This window comes from Pelophylax lessonae, assembly GCF_965119305.1.
Source record: "Pelophylax lessonae genome assembly, chromosome: 10".
In the NCBI taxonomy this organism is placed as follows: Eukaryota; Metazoa; Chordata; class Amphibia; order Anura; family Ranidae; genus Pelophylax; species Pelophylax lessonae.
In genome coordinates this window covers 221,836,607-221,847,544 of record NC_138777.1, presented here as the reverse complement: position 1 = coordinate 221,847,544, position 10,938 = coordinate 221,836,607, and positions in this window count along the sequence as shown.

Genomic DNA, 10,938 nt, shown 5'->3' with positions numbered 1-10,938 from the left:
CTTCTTCTTCTTTTTAATTTTTATTATTATTATTATTTGGTTGCACAGAAAAGGTTACCAGTTTCCTGTATTCAGTTTTGGATTTTGCTATGGGGGGTAATAAGGTTACAATGTGTTCTTTTTTAGAGATATGATTTTTAAAGCACAGCTTCAATAATCTGCTGGTTAGTATTTAGCCACTTGGATGCGGTCCCAGGTACTCCCTGGTGTCAGAACGCACCTTATCATCTTCCTGAATGTCCCAGAAATCTCGCGGGGGGGGGGGGGGGGACATTTCATAAAGCATCTGCATGGTAACTATGATACAATTTGCATGCAAACATGTTAGGCCTCGTTGCACACAGACATTTACATGCTGAGAACTCCTCAGTTTTTCTGCACCTGGGGACCAACGGGTGTTGTGTACAGCCGCCATTACAAATATAATTATTTCTATTTCTATTTCTATTTCTATTACTATTTATATTACACGGGCGTGTGGCGATATGTAACGTGAATCGCAACTGACGCTTTAATGCACAGGCGCCCCCTGGAGCGTGCGTTTACATTTGTACATGCGTTTATGTGGTGGTTGGGAGGGACCTAAAAAAAAAAATGGGGGGGGGGGGGATTTTAGATGCTTGGGTGTAACTTTCATTTTTGAAAATTGTGAAATAAATCGGCGCTAATTTTAAAGTGAATAAATAACTCACTAATACCAAATTAATAATCCAATCAATACACATAAATAATCATAAAATCAATGAATTGTGCAAAGGATACATATATAAATACCGTATTTTCCGGCGTATAAGACAACTGGGCGTATAAGACGACCCCCCTAATTTTCATCTACCGGTAATACTTATACTTAGGTTACCTTGGAGATATTATACTCGGCGTATAAGACGACCCCCCATTTTTGGGGGATTTTTTTGAGGTTCAAAAGTAGTCTTATACGCCAGAAAATACAGTATATAAAAACTGAAAAGGCAATCATAATCTCAATGCATATAATTCCATATGAAAGTGGAGGTGCAAAATTTAATAGAATATGAAACTGTGAATAAATAAATATAGTTCAATTTTTTTTTCCTCCAATATTATTTGAATTTTATTATATATATATATATATATATATATATATATATTCATTTATTTCACTGGTAGCGATTTGGCTTTCTGCCTGTATTTTTTACAATTAACCACTTCTGGACCGGAAGGATTTGCCCCTTTAATGACCAGACCATTGTTTGCGATTCAGGACTGCGTTATTTTAACAGACAATTGCGCGGTCGTGCGACGCTGTACCCAAAAAAAATTGATGTCCTTTTTTTACCCACAAATACAGCTTTCTTTTGGTGGTATTTGATCAAATGTGCGATTTTTTCAAACAAAATATATAAACAAAAAAAGAGCGACAATTCTGAAAAAAAAAAAAAAATTTCACTTTCTGCTATAAACCCCCCCCCCCCCCCAAAAAAAAATGTAAAAATCAAAAAATGTTAACATTTTTGGCCAATTTGTTTTCTGCTACATATTTTTGGTAAAAAAAAATCCCAGTAAGCGTATTTTGATTGGTTTGCGCAAAAATTATCGCGTCTACAAACTAGGGGAAAGATTTATGTCAGTTTTATTTTTTATTTTTTTTCTAGTAATGGCAGCGATCAGAGATTTTTAGCGGGACTGCGACATTTCGGCAGACAAATCGGACCCCTATCTGACATTTTTGAGAGGGACCAGTTACATTACTACAGTAATCAGTGCTGAAAATATGAAAATATGCACTGTTACTGTACTTATGACACTGGCAGGGAAGGGGTTAACACCTGGGGGGATCAGAAGGGTTAAATGTGTCCCTAGGGGGTGCTTTCTAACTGTGTGGGGGATGGACTTATGAAATGAACACAGAGACCTGTGTTCCTAAATAGGAGGAACACAGGAGCCCTGTGTTCATTGTTGACAGAGCGGCCGACTGCCGACCGCCGTTCTGTCTCATTGGGGAGCGTCTGCAGGTGCCCGGCGGCAATCGTGGCCATCGGACCTGCAGATCATCAGCTTGCACGTGCGCCCCCACTCAAGGTCCTGCAAAGCGGCGTACAGTTATGTAATTTAACTGGTTCCGGACCACCCACCGCCGATTTACTGTGGCAGGGCAGCCCTCCTGCTCGTAATGACGTAGACCTACGTCGGTTGTGCGCCTGCGCCGGCACGCTCCTGCCCCCACTCGGCAGCGGGGACTTTGAGGCACGGGGCAGGTGGCTCCGATTGCCGCCTGGCACCCACGATCGCTCCCCGCTGAGAGAGAAGGACTGGCAGTTGCTGTAAACACAGCCGTTCTCTCTGCAATGATCACAGAGCACCTGTGATCCTTCTATATAGGATCACAGGTCTCTATAAACATTTCACAAGCCACGCCCCCCACAGTTAGAATCACTCCCCTAGACTCACATTTACCCCCCCCCCCCCCCCCCCCCAGTGTTAACGCCTTCCCTGCAAGTGTCATTATTACAGTAACAGAGCATATGTTTAGCACTGATTACTGTAGTAATGTCACTAGTCCCCCCAAAAGTGTAGCAAATGTCAGTTAGGGGTCCGATCTGTCCGCCGCAATGTCGCAGTCCCACTAAAATTCGCAGATCGCTGCCATTACTAGTAAAAAAAAAAAAACAAAAAAAAAAAAAAAACAATAAAAATTACATAAATCTTTCCCGTAGTTAGTAGACGCGATAACTTTTGAGCAAACCAATCAAAATACGCTTATTGGGATTTTTCTTACCAAAAATTTGTAGCAGAAAAGGGAATGGGAATGTTATATAGCAGAATGTGAAAAATATTGTTTTTTTTTCAGAATTGTCGCTCTTTTTTTGTTTATAGCGCAAAAAATAAAAATCGCACAGGTGATCAAATACCACCAAAAGAAAGCTCTGTTTTTGAAAAACAAAGGACATCAATTTTATTTGGGTACAGTGTCACACGACCGTGCAATTGTCCGTTAAAATAACGCAGTGCCGAAACGCAAACTATGGCCTGGTCATTAAGGGGGCAAATCTTCCGCTCCAGAAGTGGTTAAAGGTGAAGTATATATCAAAAAATTTGTTAAACCCACAAGTCTTTTTTTTTTTTTTTTTACAACTATTATCCTTTATTCTACCTTGTGACATTTACAAATGCATCAATTCAGGAATTTTAAGAAAGGTTTAGCACTGGGAAACACTTTTTGAAAGATAAAAAGTGCATTTTATATTCAACTATAGAGATCAAACCAAAATGAGGGACATAGGAGGAGGAAGGAGGGACAGAGGGACTTTGTTCCAAATCAGGGAGAGTTGGGAGCTCTGGCTCTGGGGGCACTAAACAGGGGGGAGGGGCCAGGAGCAGCACAGAGGGTCCTGAGTAGAGGAGGATCCGGGCTGCTCTGTGCAAAACCAACTGCACAGAGGAGGTAAGTATTAGCGCCGGTTCACACTACCGCGACGCTACTTCCCGGGGCGACCTCCGAGATTGCGGTGCGAGCAGCGCGCAGCGACCGCCACGGACTTCATAACATTGAAGTCTATGACGGTCGCCTCCAGGTCGCCCCAAAGAAGCTCCGGACCCTTTTTGTAAGTCGAAGCGACTTGTGTCGCTCCTATTAGAACGGGTCCGCAGCTTCCCTATGGGAGGCGACCTGCGGCGACCTGTGAGGCGACCAGGGGGCTAAAATGCTTGTTATTTAAAACAATAAAATAAACACAAGACTTTAAGGCTCCATTCACACCTGGGCGTTTTTGAGTGTTTTTCAGCTCCAAAAATGCTCAAAAAAAATGTTCCAAAACGCCCAACAAGTAAAACCCCATTCATTTAAATGGCCCCTGTTCACATCTGAGCGTTTTGCAAAACGCCTGTAGCTGAAAAAAGTACATGAGCTTCTTTTTGGGCTGATTACCAGCGTTTTTGATAGATGTCAATGCCTGCCTCCAAAAACGGCTGGAAAAAATCGCGGTAAAAATCGCGGTAAAACGCTACGCTCAAGTGTGAATGCAGCTTAAGTGCCGGTTCACATTTCTGCGATCACAGAGATCGCATGTAATTCGGAGCGCACTGCTCCTAAAATTACATGCAATCTCTGTGCGGTGCAAATTCAGCCATACAGTTTGTATGGCTGAATTTGCACCGCAATCGCACCTAACACGCACAGAGCCCTTTTTTTGGTCCGCAGCAGATTCGGATTGCATGGTGGTTCACACTAGTGCGATCCGATTCTGTGCAAACTGCGATATGCGATCTGATCTGGATGCATCGTTAACTTTTAATTGACACCCCCCGCGTATCGCATATGGCAGTGTGAACTGCCAGGGGTGCGGATGCGATGCGGGAACACGCTGTATATTCGCAGCGTTCCCGCATCACACAAATGTGAACCGGCACTAATACTTATGTTGTCACAACCAAACCATATGTAGTAGGGTTGCACTGATACCGATACTGGAATCGATATTGATTGTGGATCCGGGGCGTCATCAGAACTGGCCGCCTGCACCTGGAGAAGGCAGCCAGCTGAAGAAGACCAAGATGGCGGGCATTAGACCTGTGTGGCACCCAATCAGCGGGTCACAGTGGGACAATGCTAGGTTCTTTGTGCGGGGGAGGATGTGTTTAGAGGAGCACTACAGCACTCCAGGTAAGAGGGGAAAAAAAACATGGGGGAGGGTGGGGGGAGTTGAGTTTTGCATTTTGGGTAGATATAACCCCTAACTGAATAATATCTAGTTTGCCAATAAACTGCGTATCATAAACCAATGCCTTTTCTTTTTTTCTTTAATAAAATACTAATTTACATTTTTTTTTTCAATCCTTTGTTACATGTCAGTGCTGGTGATCTTCTGCTGCCTCTTTGCAGCCACTTCTGCATTGGCTGCATGGCTATGAGTCAATAGGAAGGTTGACTGCTGAGTTGAATGGGGAGGGGGGTCACTGCTGGGGCAAATCGCATTGTGTGTAAGGGCTGGTTCCCAGTAGTGCGATGGCAGAGATCGCATGTGATTTGCACCGCATTGCTGCGCAGGTCGCATGCGATGTCTGGATTCAGCCATAGAAACTGTATGGCTGAATTTGCATCGCATTCGGACCAAACTTGTGCAGGACTCTTTTTTTTGCCCACACCAGAATCTGATCGCATGGCCAGGGCCGCTGATAGAGGGGGACCACCAGCCCTCTTGTAGGGGGCCCGAGCACACAGGGGGGCCCACACAGAGAGGGGGATAAGTGATGGACAACAAATACAGAAATCTTCCTCCAGCACCTGAATCTGATCTGTCCCTCTCCCTGCTATCAGCTTTTATCTGTTGAGAAAGAGACAGTCGTCCCTCACTAATCCCCCTCCATGTGTGGGCCCCCCTCCCAGCACTGGCTCTAATATTATCTCTGCTCAGGAGTTTATTTGTAACTTTGTTTCTCTCTCTCTGTCTCTCTGATCACTGAGCTCCAACTGCCCAGCCTGTATATTTTTTTCATCTCATCTTCATTTTTACTTAACATAGATTTTTTATTTTTAGATTTAGCAGGAATTATGCGAGTTATGTTATATTTGTGTCTGATAATAGTGATTTTGTAATTTTAGCTAAATATATCTTTAATATTTTCTTGGGGGGGGGCTGTCAGGTAGTCTGTATGGGGCCCCGCGATTTCTAACAGCAGCCCTGCGCATGGCTTTTGCATGCTGCATTTTGCAATCTGATTGCGGGGTGTCATTGACCTAACATACACTTCGTAATCAGTTTGCATGAAAAGGTTTGTGATTTTGATGCGCTGTGAATTGGCATATAGTGCTTAAAGGCTAGTAGTGTAGTTCTTCAAATGCATAGAAATAGGATATGGCCTGACACAGTGTTGTTTCCTGGTACAGGCCTATTTCTTTTTTTTTTTTTCTTTGCACCAACTAAAAGACGCTGAGTCGCTGACTTCTGGAGTCCTTTTTTTTCTAATTTCTGTCTCTTTTGCATAAGCTGGATGCTGGCAGGCGGCGGTGATTGGAGGGTCGCGGGCTGTATTGTGCGTCTCCCTTTGAAGCGGCGGGGCACACCTGCCCAGCACAAGTCTGAATAGTTGTGCTGAGATCGTCCAATCACCCCCCTCCTGACAGCTGCTCACTCAGCATTCTCCTCCATAATGGGGCCTCCATGGAAACCCGGCTAGACAAAGTCCACCGACATCACTTACATATGCAAATATGAATGGAGAGGAACTGGATGGTTCTGATTATAAATCCTTCACTTACTTCATTCATCTTATCACTCAGAGAGACGGGAAAAATGGGATTGACCAATCCCTGCAACAAACATTTCTGTCCTTATAAGAAAAGGTCTTCTTAATCATTAAAATAATGCAATTTTGTATGTAAATCATAGAGCAATAGATTAGATAGATTCGATTAATAGATAAGGATAGATAGATAGATAGATAGATAGATAGATAGATAGATAGATGGATAGATGGATAGATGGATAGACGGATAGACGGATAGACGGATAGACGGATAGACGGATAGACGGATAGACGGATAGACGGATAGACGGATAGACAGATAGACGGATAGACAGATAGATAGATAGATAGGATTAGAATGGATACATTTTTTAACATTTTAGGCCAATTTGTTTTCTGCTACATATTTTTGGTAAAAAAAAATCGCAATAAGTGTATTTTGATTGGTTTGCGCAAAAGTTATCGCAGCTACTAACTACGGGAAATTGATGTCATTTTTATTGTTTTTATTTTTAACTAGTAATGGCGGCGATCTGCGATTTTTTTTTGCGGGACTGCGACATTGCGGCGGACAGATCGGACCCCTAACTGACATTTTTGACACTTTTGAGGGTACCAGTGACATTACTACAGTAATCAGTGCTATAAATATGCACGGTCACTGTAAAAATGACACTGGCAGGGAAGAGGTTAACTTTTATTGGTGATCAAGGGGTTAATGTATGCCTGGTGCTTACTGACGTGTGTGGGGGGAGGGGACTGAGTGACACAGGGACAGATCGCAGGTTGAGCTATGCTGAATCCTGCAATCTGTCCCTGCCTGTCACTTAGGAGATCCGCCCGCTCTGTTTACACAAGCGGGCGGATTTCCTCACATGATCCCCGACGATCGGGGAAGAGCGGCGGTGATCACCACCTCTCCTCCCCTGGCCCGACTCCCGCTGTGACTGAATACAGCGGGAGCGAGCCTCCAGCGGCGCGCGCGCACAGCCCACAAGGGGAGGAGTCCAGCGACGTAGAACTACGTCACTGGACGATAACGAGCCACTTTGCCGCAGTACGCTCCATGTGAGCGGTCGGCAAGTGGTTATCAGTGATGGTTGACTTTCTACAACTTTCTCCCATCTCCTGACTGCATCTCTGGAGCTCAGCCACAGTGATCTTTGGGTTCTTCTTTACCTCTCTCACCAATGCTCTTCTCCCCCGATAGCTCAGTTTGGCCGGACGGCCAGCTCTAGGAAGGGTTCTGGTCGTCCCAAACGTCTTCCATTTGAGGATTATGGAGGCCACTGTGCTCTTAGGAACCTTAAGTGCAGCAGAAATCTTTTTGTAACCTTGGCCAGATCTGTGCCTTGCCACAATTCTGTCTCTGAGCTCTTCAGGCAGTTCCTTTGACCTCATGATTCTCATTTGCTCTGACATGCATTGTGATCTGGAAGGTCTTATATAGACAGGTGTGTGGCTTTCCTAATCAAATCCAATCAGTATAATCAAACACAGCTGGACTCAAATGAAGGCGTAGAACCATCTCAAGGATGATCAGAAGAAATGGAAAGCACCTGAGTTAAATATATGAGTGTCACAGCAAAGGGTCTGAATACTTAGGACCATGTGATATTTCAGTTTTTCTTTTTTTAATAAATCTGCAACAATGTCAACAATTCTGTGTTTTTCTGTCAGTATGGGGTGCTATGTGTACATTCATGAGGGAGAAGAATGAACTTAAATGATTTTAGCAATTGGCTGCAATATAACAAATAGTGAAAAATTTAAGGGGGTCTGAATACTTTCCGTACCCACTGTATGTATTCCATGTACAACCATTCCGTATAGCATTGGTGTTTTTATGCTATCCTAAATAAAACGGATTTTTATTCCCATTATTTAGTACTTAGCGCCTTCAAAGTCCCAATCCAAGGGAATTTTGTTTATGGTTTATCTATTGGGGACATTTAGGGAAGAATCTCACTGACTTTCTCTATCTCCTGGAATGATAGTAAAATCCTCCCAGATATGATGACGGGGATTCATATGATATAATGATCTATTACACTCATCACCTAATCTGAACAGAGCGGCTGTATATATCAAACCTTCCACATTGGTGGGATACAAATTGATGGCTACAACAGCCCACTGGCCGGCTGCATTATTTTTCAGCCAAGCCCCCATTTTTCCTGGTCTCGAAGCGACAAAACAAACAAGCCGCGATCGCCGCACATCCCTCTTGATAATGAAGCGATCTCCCGATTTTTACGGGTCAGCCCATCAATGTAGGCGCTGTCACGGTGCAGGACAGAGGTTAATGGCTCTTCTCACCTACACCACCAATCTGCATGAACGATCGCCTTCCCGGATCGTGTCCGTGTTAATTACCTTTGTAGGTGATAAAGAACTCTATTAAGACAAAAAGCGAAGACACAATAAATCCCCGCCGAGCTTGTTCATCAAAACTGCGCCATCGTCACTCGTATCATTGGAAAGCGTGGAAGGCGGATAGGAAAAATAATGAGCTTTTGTGTAAAAGACGACGATGTCATCGGAGAGCGTGAATAGTGATGTCATGTTTAGCTTAAAGTCATAGTAAAGGATATTTTTTGTGTAAAAATAGCTTGAAGTGATTGTAAACAATCACCTTGAAATACAAATTATTCAATTTAAAAAAGAAATGAAAGGCAAAACATTTTTGTATGAATAATTATATTTATAAAAAAGGAAAAAAATTCAATTTTATTTATTTTTTTAAGTGATCACAGTCTCCCTGTTCTCAGCTGCATAAGAGCTTTTTTTTTGGGGGGGGGGGGGGGGTAGCACACTGAGCTTGCCAGTGAATGGCAGTGTAGGGGAGGCGTGTCAGGACAAGTCTGATCATTGGAGGAGAGCAGGCTGAGTTCCCAGCACAGCCAGAGAACTGACCAAGCTGTGTTCTCCTGCTCAGTTTTTAATAGGAAAGCAGAGGGACTGGCAGGGATTTCACATAAGGGAAGCCATACAAAGAACTTTCTCACACACGTACATGGTACCGCATTCACATATCAGGAATATGAAATGTTGGGGGGGCGAGGGGGGGGTTGTAACACACACTTTAAAGCGGTAGTATACCGCTTTTTTTGACTTTTAACTACAGGTAAGGCTTACCTGTAGGTACAATTAATATCTCCTAAACCGGAAATTTACGTCATTGCTTGATGTAATCGCGGCTCCGGTCACTCACAGCACCGGAGCCTCGGAACCTGGAAGAGAGGCCGTGGGATCATGTCCGCTCCCACAGCGGTGTCCAGGTCGGGGCTTAGTTCTAAGGTAAGTAATTCATAATGAACTAGTATGCGATGCATACTAGCTCATTATGCCTTTGTCTTGCAGGGGGTTTTTTTTTGGTCAGAGTTTACTACCGCTTTAACTGCTCTGTGCAACAATATTGCGCACAGGTGTCCCTTACCTATTCTTTGGTGGTTCCCCACTGGGGCTGTCCAATCTTTCCCTCCTCTGCTGCTTTTCGCTCCCATGCTGGGCTGTGTGCATCCATAGACAGACAGCACCAGTGTGCCACACTACCCCCTCCTGCTCACAGGAGTTTGACTGACAGCAGTGTGAGCCTATGGCTGTGAAACCAGGCAGTGAGAGGAGCCAGGTAAATGTTTAGGGATGTGGTGGGGGGGGGGGGGTGTAAAACAGATAGTGGGGCATTTTTGTACCTTAATGCAGGGAATGCATTATGTTAAAAAAAAAAACATTAAAAACCACTTTAAAGTTGATCCAAGACTGGCCATACATTATACAATTTTCTTCTACATTTTTCCTTTAGATTTATCAAATTTAACTTAACACTTTCAATTAGTACGCAGGCAGGGAGGCCAATGTACTACATCAGGGATCCTCAAACTACGGCCCCCCAGATGTTGCGGAACTACACATCCCATGAGGCATTGTAAAACTCTGACATTCACAGACATGACTGGGCATGATGGGAATTGTAGTTCCTGAACATCTGGAGGAGCCATAGTTTGATCTACATGATTGAAAGTAAACCTAAAGGAAATTGAAGGAGGTTTAATCTATAGCAAGCTTAAAGCAGAGCTCCGATTATCTGCCGCCTCCTCCCCCCACTCCACATCTGGCACCTTATTGAGGGGGAGGGGGCACCTTGGTTTTGACAGGTACCCACTCCCATTTTTCCCAGTTCACCACAGCAAAGTGAGCCGGAAGTACAGCCCCCCTCCCCCTACAGGTGGCCCATCCACAGAGCACAGTAAAGTATTTGCAACTGTTGACTTAATTTTTTTTTTTGGGGGGGGGGGGGGGTGCAGAACTCCTCTTTAAGCTTCAATTTAACATTACGTTTGCCAAAGCACTGTATTTGATAAACAATTGCCACTGATCATTTTTTTCTTTTTCAGTGCTGATCTCCCACAACCTCTTTTAGCCACTTCCTCTCTACATGCAGCATTCACTTACCTGTGGTCTGTACATCCGAGCACCAGAGCTGACGGTGACAATGTTGGACCATCCCCCCGCATTCTGCTGGGGTGACCAATCTCCAGTCCCAAACATGGCCGGGGGGCAGTGACAACATACCGCTGGAGAAACTGACACAAAGAACAAAGATTCCCCCTCTCCCATCGAAGGGGCGGGGCCATGACACCCTGCACTCATAGCATCTACTAAGATCAGCAGTCAACCCAGAAGACTGAGGACATCTTGTGGTGAAAAGAT